The following is a 15,756-nucleotide window of genomic DNA, read 5'->3' on the forward strand; positions in this document are numbered from 1 at the left end:
AACTCCTCAGGCCAGGAGAGAGTGGGATGCTGTATTTAAAGTGCTGAAGGAAAAACTACCAGCCAAAAACAGTGTACTAAAAAAGCTATCCTTCAAACGTGAAGGAAAGATAGTCATTCTCAGACAAACAAATGCTGAAAGAATTCACCAACACCAGATCTATCTTACCAGAAATGCTAAACTAAGTTTTCAAACTGAAAGAAATGGAGGTTACTGTGTAACAAGAAAACATCTGACCATATTAAATTAACTGGGGGAAAAAAAATACAGGCAGGCACGGCGGCTCATGCTTATAATTCCAGCATTTTGGGAGGCTGAGATCAGAGGATTGCTTGAGCTTAGGAGTTCAAGACCAGCCAGAGCAATATGGTGAAAGCAACAAAAAAATACAAAAATTGGCCAGGCATAGTGGTGTAAGCCTGTAGTCCCAGCTACTCGGAAGGCTGACGTAAGAGGATCACTTGAGCCCAGGAGGTTGAAGCTGCAGTAAGCCACGATCACACCATTGTACTCTACCCTGGGTAACAGAATGAGACCCTATCCCTAGCTAAAAGCAAAATAAAATTTAAAAAAGGCAATTCAGAATACTCTAATACTATAATTAAGGTAAGAAAACCACTTATATCTTAAGTAAGACGATTAAAAGACAAAACTATTATAAATGATTACAACTACAAAAATTGATTAATAGATAAACAATATTAAAAGGTGTAAATTGTAGCATCAAAACCTTCAAAAAGTCAAAACATAGGAAGGAGGATTTGTGTTAAAGTGTAGAGTTTGTTTTTTTACTTTTCTTTGCAATTAGTTAAGTCATAATCAGTTTAAAATAATCTGTTTTAATATTATTTCCAACCCTCACGGTAACCACAAAGCAAAAACCTATAATAGATGCACTAAAAATAAATAACACAAGATCAAAACACACTACTAGAGAAAATCACTTAACCACAAACGAAGACAGTAAGAGAGGAAAGGAGGAAAAAAGGATCTATACAATAAACAGAAAATAAGGAACAATATGGCAGTAGTAAACCCTTATCTATCAATAATAACCTTGAATATAAATGGATGAAATATTCCAATTAAAAGACATAAAGTGGCTGAATGGATAAAAACTAAGACCCAACAATATTCTATCTACAAGAAACTCACTTTACCTATAAAGACAAGTACAAACTGTAAGTGAAGAGAAGGAAAAATATATTCATGCAAGTGGTAACCAGAATAGAGCAAGAGTAGCCACACTTAGATAAAATGCAGTTTAACACAAGAATGGTTTTTAAAAGTCCATTCTACAATAAGAAGGGGATTAAAAGCAAGAGATACCCTCTTAAACATAATATAAGAGGATACATACATACATGCATAATTTATAATTATAAATACACAGGCACCCAACAATGGAGCACCCAAGTGTATAAAACAAATATTAATAAAACTAAAGGGAGAAGTTGATCCTACAATAATAATAGGGAACTTCAACACTCCTCTTCCAACAATGGGAAGATCATCCAGACAGAAAGTCAACAAAAAACATTAGAGTTAAACTGAACTTTAGACCAAATGAACTTAACAGACATTAACAGAACATTCTGTTGAACAGCTGCAGAATACGCATATTTTTCTCAACTGCACATAAAACATTTTCTAGGATAGACTACATATTACAGCACAAAAAAGTCAACACATTTTTTAAAAACTGAAATTATAGCAAGTATCTTTTCTGATCACAATGAAATAAATCTAGAAATCAATGTCAGGAACAACATTAAAAACTGTACAAATTCATGGATAATAAACAACATGTTCCTGAATAACAAATGGGCCAATGAAGAAATTAAAATAAATTTTAAAATTTCTTGAGACAAACATAAATAGATATACAACATAGCGAAACTTATGGAATACAGTGAAAACAGTTCCAGAAGGAAAGTTTAAATGCCTACATCAAAAAAGTAGATAGACTTCAAATAAATACCTAATGTTGCACCTCTAGTAAGTAGAAAAGCATAAACAGAACGAACCCCAAATTAGTAGAAGGAAAGAAATAATGAGATCAGATCAAAAGTAAATGAAATTGAAACTAAAAAAAAAAATCAAAAAACAAAAAGTCTGTTTTCTAAATAAACAAACAAAATGAACAAATCTTAAGTTAGACTAAAGAAAAAAGGACAGAAGACCCAAATAAATGCAATCAGAGCAAAAAAGGAAGCATTAGAACAGATACCACAGAAATACAAAGAATAATGAGACAATTAAGAATAGCTATACACAAACGAATTGGGCAACCTAGATGAAATGGATAAATTTTTGGACATATGCAACCTGCCAAGATTCAATTATGAAGAAATAGAAAACCTGAGCAGATAATAATGAGTAATGAGATTGATCAGTAATTGTGTCTTCCATCAAAGAAAAGCCCAGGATCTTACAGCATCACTGAGGACTTTTACCAAACTTTTCCATTCTTAGGTTTATACTAATACCAATTCTACTCAAACTATTTAAAAAAATTGAAGAAAAGAGAATACTTCCAAATATATTCTATGAGGCCAGCAGTACCCTGACACCAAAACAAGACATAACACACAAAAAGCAAACAAACAAAAAACTGCAAGCCAATATTCCTGATAAAAACAGATGCAAAAGTCCTCAACAAAATACTAGCAAACCAAATTCAACAGCATATTAAAAAGTCTAATTATTATGATCAAATGGGATTCAAGAATGATTCAACATATGCAAAAAATAAACTCCTTACATCATATTAACAGAGCCAGCAATAAAAGCCATAAAGTCATTTCAATTGATGCTGAAAATAATTCAATAAAATTTAATATCCCTTTGTGATAAAGACTCCCAACAAACTGGGTCTAGAAGGAATATATCTCAAAACAATAAAGGCCATATATGATAAGCCCACAGGTATCATCATACTGAATGGGGAAAAACTGAAAGCTTTTTCTCTGAGATCTAGAAAAAGGCAAGGACGTTCACGTTCTCCACTTTTATTCATCATAGTACTGGAAGTTCTAGCCAAAACAATTAGGGAAGAGAAAGAAATTGGAAAGGAAGAAGTCAAATTATTCTGGTTCTCAGACAACAGGATTCTAACCTAACGATTCCATCAAAGAACTGTTAGAGCTGATAAATGAGTTCAGTGAAGTTGCAGAACACACACACAAAAAAATGTACAAAATTAGTAGCATTTATACACTCCAACAGTGAACAATCTGAAAAAAAAGAAAACATCCTGTCAGATTTATAGTTTGTGAATATTTTCTCCCATTTGCAGGTTTTCTGTTCGCTTAGTTGAAAATTTCTTTTGCTGTGCAGAAGCTTTTTAGTTTAATTAAATCACATTTGTCTATTTTTGTTTTTCTTGCTTATACTTCTGATGTCTTAGTCAAGAATTATTTGCCTAGACAAATATCTGGAAGAATTTTTCCTAAATGTTCTTCTAGGATTTTTATATTTTCAGGCCTTACATTTAATCCTTTAATAGAGCTTGAGTTGATTATTGTACATGGTGAGAGATTTAGGTCCAGTTTCATTTTTCTGCTTGTGCCAATCCAATTTTCCCAGCACTATTCATTGAAAACGTTGTCCTTTCCCTGTCTGTGCTCTTGTTAACCTTGTCAAAGATCAGTTAGCTGTGGATATGTGGCTTTATTTCTGGTCTCTCTGTTCTGTTCCATTCATCTGTGTGTCTATTTTTATACCAGAACCAGGCTGTGCTGTTTACCATAGCTTTGTAATATAATTTGAAGTCAGGTAATATAATGCCTACAGCTTCGCTCTTTTTGTTTATGATTGCTTTGGCTATTTGGGCTCTTTTCTGGTTCCATATGAATCTTAGGATTATAATTTTCCAATTCTGTGGAAAATGACATTGGTATTTTAATAGGGATTGCATTTGATCTGTAAATAGCTTTGGTCAGTATAGTCATTTTAACAATACTAATTCTTCTAATTCAGAAGTATGGGATTTTTTTCATTTGTTTGTATTCTCTTCAATTTTTTTCATCAGTGTTTTGTAATTTTCCTTGCAGAGATCTTTTACCTCTTTGGTTAAATTTATTCCTAAATATTTTTTTTTTTAGGTAGGTATTATAAATGGGACTGCATTCTTGAATTTCTTTCTTGGCTAGATCATTAATGGTGTATAGAAACACTACTGATTTTTGTATGTTGATATTGTATCCTGCAACATTACTGACTTTATTTATCAAATCTGTTTTACTAGGCATAAGTACATATTATCAGCAAAGAGGAACAATTTGACTTCTTTTCCGGTTTGAATAAATTTTTGTTTGTTTGTTTGTTTGAGATGGAGTCTTGCTCTGTCACCAGGCTGGAGTGCAGGGGCATGATCTCGGCTTACTGCAAGCTCCGCCTCCCGGGTTCATGCCATTCTCCTGCCTCAGCCTCCCGAGTAGCTGGGACCACAAGCGCCCGCCACCATGCCCAGCTAATTTTTGTATTTTTAGTAGAGACGGGGTTTCACCATGTTAGCCAGGATGGTCTCGATCTCCTGACCTCGTGATCTGCCCGCCTTGGTCTCCCAAAGTGCTGGGATTACAGGTGTGAGCCACCACACCCGACCTTGAATACGTTTTTATGCTTTCTTTTTCCTGATAGCTCTGCCTAAGACTTTTAGTACTATGTTAAATTGAAGTGGTGAAAGTGGGTATTCTTGTCTTGTTCTAGTTCTGACAGAGAAGGCTTTCAACTTTTTCCCATTCAGTATGACATTTGCTATGGGTTTTCCATATATGGTCTTTATTACTGTTAGTTATGTTCCTTATGTGCCTACTTTATTGAGAGTTTTGAATGTGAAAGGATGTTGAATTTTATCAAATGCTTTTTCCCCATCTATTGAGATGATCATATGGTTTTTGTCTTTCATTATGTTAATGTGATGTATCACATTTATTGATTTGCATATGTTGAACCATCCCTGGTATAAATCCCACCTGATGGTGATGTATTGTCTTTTTAATATGCTGGAATGCTGTTTTTTAGTATTTTGTTGAAGATGTTTGCATCTATGTTTATCAGGGTAATCAGCCTGTAGTTTTTGTTGCTGTTGTTGTTGTATCCTTGGTTTTGGTATCAGGGCAATAATGCTGACAGAATGGGTTAGGAAGAATTCTCTCCTCTTCAGTTTTTTTGAATAGTTTCAGGAGGATTAGTGTTAGTTCTTTGTATCTTTGCTAGAATTTGGCTATGCATCCATCCAGTCCTAGGCTTTTCTTTCATAGGAGGATTTTTATTACTGTTTCGATCTTGATACTTGTTATTGGTATATTCAGGGTTTTGGGTTTTCCTGACTTAATCTTGGCAGGTTTTATATTTCCAGAAATTTATCCATTATCCAAATTTCTCCAGTTTTCAGCATATAGTTGTTCATAATAATCTCTCACAAACATTGGTATTTCTGTGATATTAGTTGTAATATTTCCTTTTTCATTTCTGATTTTGGTTATTTGTGTCTTCTCTCTTCTGTTCTTGGCTAGTGATTTATCAGTTTTGTTTATCGTTTCAAAGAACAAGCTTTCTGTTTAGCTGACCCTTTTAATTTTTGTCTCTATTTCATTTAGCTCTGCTCGAATCTTTGTGATTTTTTTTTTTTTTTTTTTTTTTTTTTGGCTGCTGCTAATTTTGGTTTTGGTCTATTCTTGCTTTTCTAGTTCCTTGAGATACACTGTTAGATTGTTGATTTGTAAACTTTCTACTTTTCTGGTATAGACACTTATTGCTATAACCTTCTCTCTTAGCACTGCTTTTGCTGTATCCCACAGATTTTGGTATGTTGTGTATTCATTTTCACTTTTTTCAAGAAATTCTTAAATCTGCGACTTAACTTTTTTGACCCAATAATCATTCAAGATCATGTTGTTTAATTTCCTTGTATTTATATCATTTTCTGAGTTTCTCTTGATTTCAATTTCTAGTTTAATTTTATTGTGGACTGAGAAGATACTTTATATTATTTATTTTTATTTTATTTTATTTTATTTTATTTTATTTTATTTTTTGAGACAGAGTTTCACTCTGTTACCCAGGCTGGAGTGCAGTGGCGCGATCTCGGCTCACTGCAACCTCCACCTCCTGGGTTCAAGCCATTCTCCTGCCTCAGCCTTCTGTGTAGCTGGGATTACAGATGCACGCCACCACACCCGGCTAATTTTTGTATTTTTAGTAGAGACGGGGTTTTACCATGCTGGTCAGGCTGGTCTCAAACTCCTGACATTGTGATCCACCCACCTCAGCCTCCCAGAGTGCTGGGATTACAGGCATGAGCCACCACGCCCAGCCTATATTATTTCATTTAAATATATATATATTTGAAACTTGTTTTGTGGCCTAACATGTGTTCTGTCCTGGAGATGGTTTCAACTGCTGATTAAAAGAATGTATATACTACAGTTGTCGGATACAGTGTTCTATAAGTGTCTGTTAGGATCATTTGGTCTAAACTCCAATTTAAACCCAATGTTTCTTTTCTGATTTTCTTTCTAGAGGGTCTATCTAATGCTGAGAGTAGGATTTTGAATTCTCTCACTATTATGGTATTGCAGTCAATCTCTTAATTTAGATATAGCAATAAATGCTTTATGAATCTAAGTGCTCTGGTGTTAGGCACATATATATTTAGAATTCTTATATCCTTTTCTTAGATTAATCCATTTATCATTATATAATTGACCTTCTTTGTCATTTTTACTGTTTTTGACTTAAAGTGTGTTTTATCTGATACAAATATAGCTACTTCTGCTCACTTTTCATTTCTGTTTGCATAGAATATTTTTTTCATCCCTTTATTTTCAGTTTATATGTGTCTTTACTGGTCACATGAGTTTCTCATTAGCAGCATATACTTCAATCATATTTTTTAACATCCATTTACTCATTCTATATCTCTTAAAAGGAGAATTTAATCCATTTGTACTTAAGGTTATTGTTGATATGTCAGGCTTTGTTCCTGTCACATTGTTGTTTTCTGGTTGCTGTATATATTCTTTGTTTCTCTCTTTTTCTCTTATAGTTTGTCATTGTGGTTTGGTGGATTTCTGTAATGGTACCATTTGAGTCCTTTCTCATTCTCCTTTGTATAATTGCTTTACTGGTGAGTTTTATAATTTCATGTGTTTTTTCCTTATTGTAAATATTGTCCTTTCACTTCCAGGTTTAGGACTGCCTTGATTTCTTGTAGGACTGGTCCCATGGTAACAAATTCTCACAGCCTCTGTTTGCCTAGAAATTACTTTATTTCTTCATCATTTATGAAGGAAAATTTTGCTAACTATAATGTACTTGGGTGGCAGTTTTCTTCTTTTGGCACTCTAAGTATATTATCCCATTATCTTCTGGTCTTTAAGGTTTCAGCTGAGAAATCCACTGTTAGTCTGATGGGGTTTTCTTTATAGGGGACTAAATGCTTTCTCTTACTGTTTTCAGTATTTGTTGTTTAACATTGATTTTAGATAATCTGATTATAATGTGCTGTGGAGAAAACCTTTTGGTGTTGTATCTTCCTGGGGATCGTTGAGCCTCTTGTATATGAATGAGCATATCTCTTGCTAAAGTTGGGTAGTTTTTATTTATTATTATGTTAAATAGGTTTTCTAATCGTTTCTTTGTTTTTTTGCCCTGCAGTATACCAATAATTCATAAGTTCAGTCACTTTATGTCATCCCAAAAGTCATTCTGTTTTGTTTTTATTTATTTTTGTTTTACTAGATAATTTGAAAAGACCTGAGAATATTCCTTCTGCCTGATCTCGTGTATTGTTGAAATTGTCAAATGTATTTTGTATTTCCTTTAATGACTTCTCCAGTTCTAGAACTTCTATTTGGTTCTTTAAAAAAAAAAATCTATCCTTTTGGTAAGTTTCTCATTTATATCCTGAATCATTTTTCTGATTTTTTGTTTTTGAATTTGATTGTATCTTACTGAGCTTCTTTAAAATTAACATTTTGAATTATTTAGCTGAGATTTCAAAAATTTCTTTTTGATTTTGATCTATTACTAGAGATTTATTGTGTTCCTTTGGAGGTGTCATATTTCCTTGCTTTTTCATGATTGCTGTGTACTGAGAAGATATCTGTTTATCTGGTGTAACAGTCACTTCCTCCTATTTCTGAACTTCCTTTTATAGGGGAGAACTTTTTCCTGCAGATGTATCTATGGTTTTGGTTGGATAGGGTACTTTGGCTTTGATTCTGGGTGCATGCAGTAGTGTAGTCTCTGTATAATTTCTTTGGCTATAAAAAGCTTTAATGATATCCACTATTTCCTGGGTGGGTGAGGCTATGGTTATTAGCAGAAACTGTGGTGAAATTGTGCTAAGAGACTAGGATGGCAGGTTGGCCAGTCTTTAGAACCCAGTGGGAGCATTGGTGGACTGACCATGCCTACCTTTGTGCCCCAGGAAAGTGCATGCCACGACTTGTGTTGGCAGTTATTGGTGAGTTGATTCTTGGCCCTCTAGGTGGTTTGCTCAGATGCCAATAGTGGCAGTGGTGGATCAGGTGGCTGGGAGGGTTGTCAGGCCTCTGGGTGATGGGTGATGGCAGTAGCAATGGTGAGATGATTCTCTTGGTCTCAAGCAGTGTGCATTAACATTGGCAGTAGCTGTGATCGGCTGGGCAGCCCAGTCTTCAGGCCCATAGGTGGCTCTTACAGCTGAGGTGTTAGTGGTAGGAGTTTAGACACAAACTCAGATCCCCAGGAAGTGTGCTCAGGTGCCCAAGGTAGAGAATTATGTTGGGCAATCCCCAAGACCCTGGACTATGTGCTCGGTCTCAAAGGAAAGGGCAAAGATGGTCCAGGTGGGCTCGTACTCAAGCCCCACAATGGTGAAAGTAGGAATCATTCATGGTGTGTGGGAGTGGGGCAGTCCTTAAACCCCAGGTGGGGTTTTCAAGTGAGGGATGGCAGCATCCATGGTGAAGTGGTGTTTCTCATTGAGATAATGGAAGAATGAACACGTATTTATCATTGAGATAATGGAAGAATGACCCTGAGGGCATTTTGGAGATTATCAGGGTAGCCCCTTCCATCACAAGCACAGAAAGTCAGGGTTTAAGGGACAAAATGATTTCAAAAGAGGGCCCAGAGGCACTTGAGGGACTTTAGCACACACTACCCAATGCTGTCTCCAGACTCTGATCCCCACATTTTGACACAGCACTATTCACCTACCCCAGGTTTTGCTCCAGCTGGCCCACATACAACAGCAACATCAGTGGCCACTTCTCTGATGGCACACAGAGTACATTAGCCATGGGGATGTAGCTACCTTCACCTACATTTCCAAGGACAGAGTCACCAGAAGCCTTGGGTGCATAGCCACCATGAGAGCAGAGCTACCACAGAAAGACCCCACTAGTGCAATGCTGATGGAGCCATGAGAATGAGGCCACCCCTGAGACTCCAAACCAACAGAGGATCCTAGTATGTGATTCCAGTCTGAGAGAGCTACAGGCGGGTGACTCCAACACATGAGAGCTGCCATGGGGGAATATTGTTAGATCAATTTCTAATATACCAAATAATTTTATGAATAAAGAGCTCATTATATTTATAGAAATATAAGCTAACAAATTGTAGACTATCTTACTTATGAAAACCTTTTGGAGGCTTAGGGAGAAAATGCCAAAACATTTTATCTTATTTGCATCCTAGAAAAAAATGTCTAAATTGTCTGCTCAAATTTCCCAAACCAAAATAAATAATAAATTCTTGCAAAATATAGTGACCTACTTCACCAGTGTAAACCAAAATAGAATTATAAATCCCTCAACCAACTAAAGAACCCTCCCCTTAGCCAAGAGCATTCCAAAGTTAACCTGAAAAATTAGTTGAGGCCATGATGGGAAGTAGGGGTCGAACATGCATTATTATGCCCTCCTCCCTTTGGAATTTAGAAACGGCTGGCCAGCATTAACATTAAAACAGGAACCTTAAGACTGATAGAACAAACTCTTTAAGTCTGATAGGAAACATTTACAATCTATTCTCTCTGAAGCCTGCTACCTGGAGGCTTCATCTGCATGATAAAACCTTTGGTTTCCACAACTCCTTATCTTAATTCAGACATTCCTCTCTATTGATTCCAGGTCTTTAGATAGTAACTCTTTCAACCAATTATCATTCAGAAAATCTTTGAATCCACCTATGACCTGGAAACCCCCGCTTCCAGTTGTCCCACCTTTCCAGACAAAACCCATGTACATCTTACATGCATTAATTGATGCCTTATGTCTCCCTAAAATGTGTAAATCCAAGCTGGCGCCCAACTGCCTTGGGCGCATGTTCTCAGGACCTGTTGGGATCTGTGTCATGGGCCATTGGTCACTCATATTTGGCTCAGAATAAATCATCTTTAAGTGTTTTATGGAGTTTAAGTCTTTTCATCAACACCAGGTTGTTTAAATAAATTAATAAATGGTTAAATACTGATAAAAATATAAATTACTTTAGAATATCACATAGTAATAAAAAGCCACCAATAAGATGAAGATAGAATTAAATAGAAAAAATCACTTCTGCAATCAGAATAAAGACAGGCTTAAAAAGGCAACACAGATTTCTATCTTCAGTATATAAATTATGGTACATCACTGGATATATGCTCAAATTGAAATCAAATCAATCTTATCATAACATTTCTTTAAAAAGGCCCTTAAGACGTAGGAGCAAGAAAGATCACTTTCTTGTGGTTTTTGAATTAATGATATCTTTAATTTACACTTGTCAAAGCTGCTTATTTTTTCATATAGAACAGCCTTAAAGTTTTTGGTTCCAAAAGGAAAATCAATTATATCTTCAGAAACTCACTTCTTTGTGATTAAAAAAAAAAATTCTTCGTGCATTAGAAAAAGTAATAAACTCTCTTATTTCCCATGAACAAGGAAAGTATTTCTTAATTCCTTCTCCATAGCCTCTTCTCCTCTAGTCCTAAGATATGTAGATTTTTTTTACTTTGTTTACTCAACCTTAATCAAAAAGTTAAAACTTTGTTATCTGTTATAAAATATTTTGAATGCATCTTCATGCAAAACTCCTTATCCTGAATCAGTTAGCTAACCCATAGTGTTCTGTAAGTCACTGATAAGTTGTTATTTTTTTCTTTCTTTTCTTTTTAAAAAAACGACAAGGTCTCACTGTCCCAGGTTAGAGTGCTGTGGCATGATTACGGCTCACCATAACCTTGAACTCCTGGGCTCAAAGATCCTCCTGCCTCAGCCTCCTAAGAAGCTAGGACAGCAAGTGTGTGCCACCATGCCTGGCTAGTTTTTTGGTTTGTTTGTTTGTTTGTTTGTTTTTATGTTTTGTAGTGATATGTTCCTGCCATGTTACCCCTGGTCTTGAACTCCTAAACTCAAACAATCCTCCTGTCTCAGCCACCCAAAGTGCTGAGACTACAGGTGTGAGCCACTGTGACCAGCCAGTTGTTGTTTCTATTAAAATAATAATGACATAGACTTAAGATTGGTTCTGGTGATTATTTGTTAATATGGCTACTCTAGCGGCCAAGGGAAAGCCTTCTCTTCATCCTCTGAAGTTTCACTGAAAAAAAAAAAAACTCACAAAAGGCAGATTAATAGGAGAAATGACATACAAATTAATTATTGTGCATAGAAAGAACCTCAGAGTGATTACTCCATCCCCCAATGGAGTACAGAAGCTTGTATACCACCTTGAGGTTATAGAAAGAATGGGGGCTTGGATCTTGGCCAAAACCAGGTTATGGAAGTAAGTCAAGTTATAGTAATAGTAACAAAACAGGTTATAAGAGAGAGAAACGAGGAGGCATGGCTAGCAAAGGGGTCTTCTTAAATAGATGAAACCTCACAAGTAGCAGCCTTCAGAGAGAAGAGATGGTAAATATTTATTTCAGACCTTTAAGGTGCCAGTCTTTCAATTAATCTTTCCTAAATCTGGACAAGGGATGGTCTCAGAGAAAACCCAATTGCATCAATGCCATATTCTCTCTCTTTTTTTTTTTTTTTTTTTGAGATGGAGCTTCGCTCTTGCCACCCAGGCTGGAGTGCAATGGTGCGATCTCAGCTCACTGCAACCTCTGCCTCCCAGGTTCAAGTGATTCTCCTACCTCAGCCTCCCAAGTAGCTGGGATTACAGGCACACACCACCATGCCCAGCTAATTTTTGTATTTTCGGTAGAGATGGGGTTTCACCATGTTGTCCAGGCTGGTCTCAATCTCTTGACCTTGTGATCTGCCCGCCTCAGCCTCCCAGAGTGCTGGGATTACAGGCGTGAGCCACTGCACCTGGCCCAGATTCTCTTCAGATGCAAACATTCCTCACAAAAGATAGCTCTGCAGGATTACCTCTGTATGCTGGTTCTTTGAATAACCATCTCAAAACATGTCAAAGAACTATATTTTGGAATGAAATATTTTCATTTCCTTCATCATAGAAAAATTAATCTTTTTCTAGAATCACAAATAACCAGAAGAACACATCTTAAATGTATTTAATAAATCAGCAACAGTCATACTCCAATAAACCTGAATCTGAAAGCAGCCAATTAACAACATTCTCTTCTGAGGTATCACATTTCTAAAGCTGGCATTAGCCCACTCCTACCTTTGAAAATTTACCATTCCCTCCACACCATGCATCCCCCAAAGTCCTGTGTAAGATCAATTATCTGCTTTGCTTGAGAAGACTTTGCTGGACTCTCATAACTATTGTTTACCTAAGTAAGCAATAAATTTAGCTTTGCATTTTATTTGCATTATTGGTTGGTGGGCTCATCCATTTATATAATTATAGTTTTATTTGGTTTCTTTGTTTGTTTTTTTGAGATGAAGTCTTGCCCTTTCACCCAGGCTGGAGTGCAGTGGCACAATCTCAGCTTACTGCAACCTCCACCTCCCGGGTTCAAGCGATTCTCCTGCCTCAGCCTCTTGAGTAGCTGGCATTACAGGCACCTGCCACCATGCCCAGCTAATTTTTGTATTTTTAGTATTCACCATGTTGTCCAGACTGGTCTCGAACTCATGACCTCAGGTGATCCATTCACCTGGGCCTCCCAAAGTGCTGGGATTACAGGCGTGAAACACTGCACCCGGCCAATATGACTATGTTTTATTTTGTTTTGTTTGAGATGGAGTATCGCTCTGTCACTCAGGCTGGAGTGCCGTGGCACAATCTCAGCTCACTGCAACCTCCACCTCCTGGGTTCAAGCAATTCTCCTGCCTCAGCCTCCTGAGTAGCTGGGACTACAGGTGCATGTCACCACACCCAGCTAATTTTTTTATTTTTAGTAGCAATGGGGTTTCACCATGTTAGCCAGGATGGTCTCAATCTCCTGACCTTGTGATCCGCCTGCCTCGGCCTCCCAAAGTGCTGGGATTACAGGCGTGAGCTACCACGCCCGGCCATGATTATGTTTTAACAAGTGTACTTACCTAGAAAAATAACTTTGACTCTGGTCCTTCTTTTCACAATTTTCTTCAATACAGTCTGGATATTTTTGGCAGTATTACCTTTACTATCCTTTGCCATATTTTTTTTTCTTGAAGAATACATAATGATCCTCTCATATTTCTATCATTGGTAAAACTTCTTTTGACATTCGTGTCTCCATATAGGCTGGTTTCTACACACACAACTTGTCAGATCAACCAATGCTGATAGGAGCTTCCAATTAGTATTTCACTTTTATGAAATTTCTTCACTGTCTTCCTGGTCAAAATTCATTTGCCCTTGGAGAATCACTATCAAGGAAAAAAAAAAAAACACATTCTGAAATATTTTTAACTCATTTTAAAAATTGAATTGAACGTTTATTCAACTAAATTGAATACAGTAACTTAATTGAAAGTCGTACAATATATTTAAAATATTTTACATTAGCCAAAATTTGCAGGATTTTATCTTTGAAATGGAAATGAGGAGGGAAAAATCAGATTTTATCATCAAATTCTGCTTAACTTCACACTCTTTGAAATGAATCTCAACTATTTCTCTGAAAATAAAGCCTTTATAAGTGTGACTATGTTCTCCATGGTACAGGTAATATTGAACAATTAAAAAAATAGAATGACAAAATGAATAGATCAATTTATTCACTTATATACTAGAAAAAATAAAATTGACATTTTCCCCATTGTTGCCCATGGACCTAGGCAAAAGGAAATCCTTGGTCAGGGTCATAAGTTTTTAAGAGTCTCACATATCATAAATATCATTTATTAAAAAACATATGGGTTCTGACTCTCAGAATTCAACACTCACTGCTGATAGCAGAATCTATAACCCTAAGCATCAGCATCAACTCTTATGCCTAACAATTGTTCAGGTCCCAAGAGAAAGCTTTGAAACATTTCTTGCCTATGTCCTCCAAAACAAAAGGTGATTGCATCCAATCGCCAGGAAAGTGTGTGAATTCTATAGCTTCCCTATCTGACACAAACACAGCTTGAGAAGGAGGAGGATATGAATGGCAGAGATGCTTAAATAGGAGAAAAACCAATATAATTACCCAGTCAATTCCTTCCTGTCAGCATGAACACAATACATTCTCACAGAGCAAAAAATTTCCCATTAGTACATAAACCCTAACAGTCATAGAAGGTAGACATGACAAATTTACTATATTACACAATTCTCATTACTAGGTCTAGACTTATATGAATACTTCACTTTCATGTAGTATGTAAAAGAACATTATTTTATTAAATGTTTAATAGGATTTAACTAAATGTTTGAGGATATTAAATTAAAATGTTCAGTTTAATACAATTATTTGAATTAATTTTTGAAATTATTATTTAGAAGTTATATTTTGCATTTTAATTTCAAGATAAAACTTTTTGGAAAATAAGTTTTAGTTATTTTTACATTACTATATTTTGGTGAAAATGTATTTAATTTCTTATACTGGGAAAGCAATTACAGTCTTTTAGATGATTGAAAGTAACTTCACGTTTACGTCATAGTATACATAAACGTGAAGAGCCAAAGAAGTTGAAAACAATAAAAAAACTCTTTAGAATGGTAGCTTGTTTATTTTTATTTAAGTGAAAAAAAAGAAAGAAACTAGATTTTACTTAAACATGACCAACCTAAGTTTAGCATACAGGATACTACAATGATTAATTTAATGAAGATTTATTTTTTAATCAAAATAATGAAAATGAGAAAAAAAAGTATCACCTCAAATTCAGAACTTGAACAATTCAGATGAAAATCCTGCAATTTCACTTAATCATTCTTGATTAAAAGAACATTAAATGTGTCACTTGCATACAAAAAGGAGCAGGTGCATTTATTAGAACTGAAAGAAAACTGAATAAACAGCAACATATAGTGTTTAACAGTGATAAGAAAATGCCTATATAGAATATCAGTTTGAAGTTATTTAAATAGTAAAATTTGTTCATTTTTGCCAAGTGTGACATTGATTTTGTATACAATGTTTACAGAAAACAACAAAAAATATTTAGATTTAGTAAAAATGATCTCAAAAAGTGATGTAACATTAAACATGTAAACCTGATATAAATAATAAAATGAATAATCGCTAGACATGAGGAACATTTCCTGTCCCAATGCAAAACCAAACACCACTGAGGGCCATTTAGCATCACTAGGATTCTTGGCTTTGGTTCCTAATAAATATGTTAAATATACTGGGGCAGGAAGAGCCACAGACAAAACCCCTCAGAAACCGAGTTAAAGAAGGACAGAGTTTATTCGGCTAGGAGCAT

The sequence above is a fragment of the Gorilla gorilla genome, chromosome 2, assembly GCF_029281585.2.
Source record: "Gorilla gorilla gorilla isolate KB3781 chromosome 2, NHGRI_mGorGor1-v2.1_pri, whole genome shotgun sequence".
In the NCBI taxonomy this organism is placed as follows: Eukaryota; Metazoa; Chordata; class Mammalia; order Primates; family Hominidae; genus Gorilla; species Gorilla gorilla.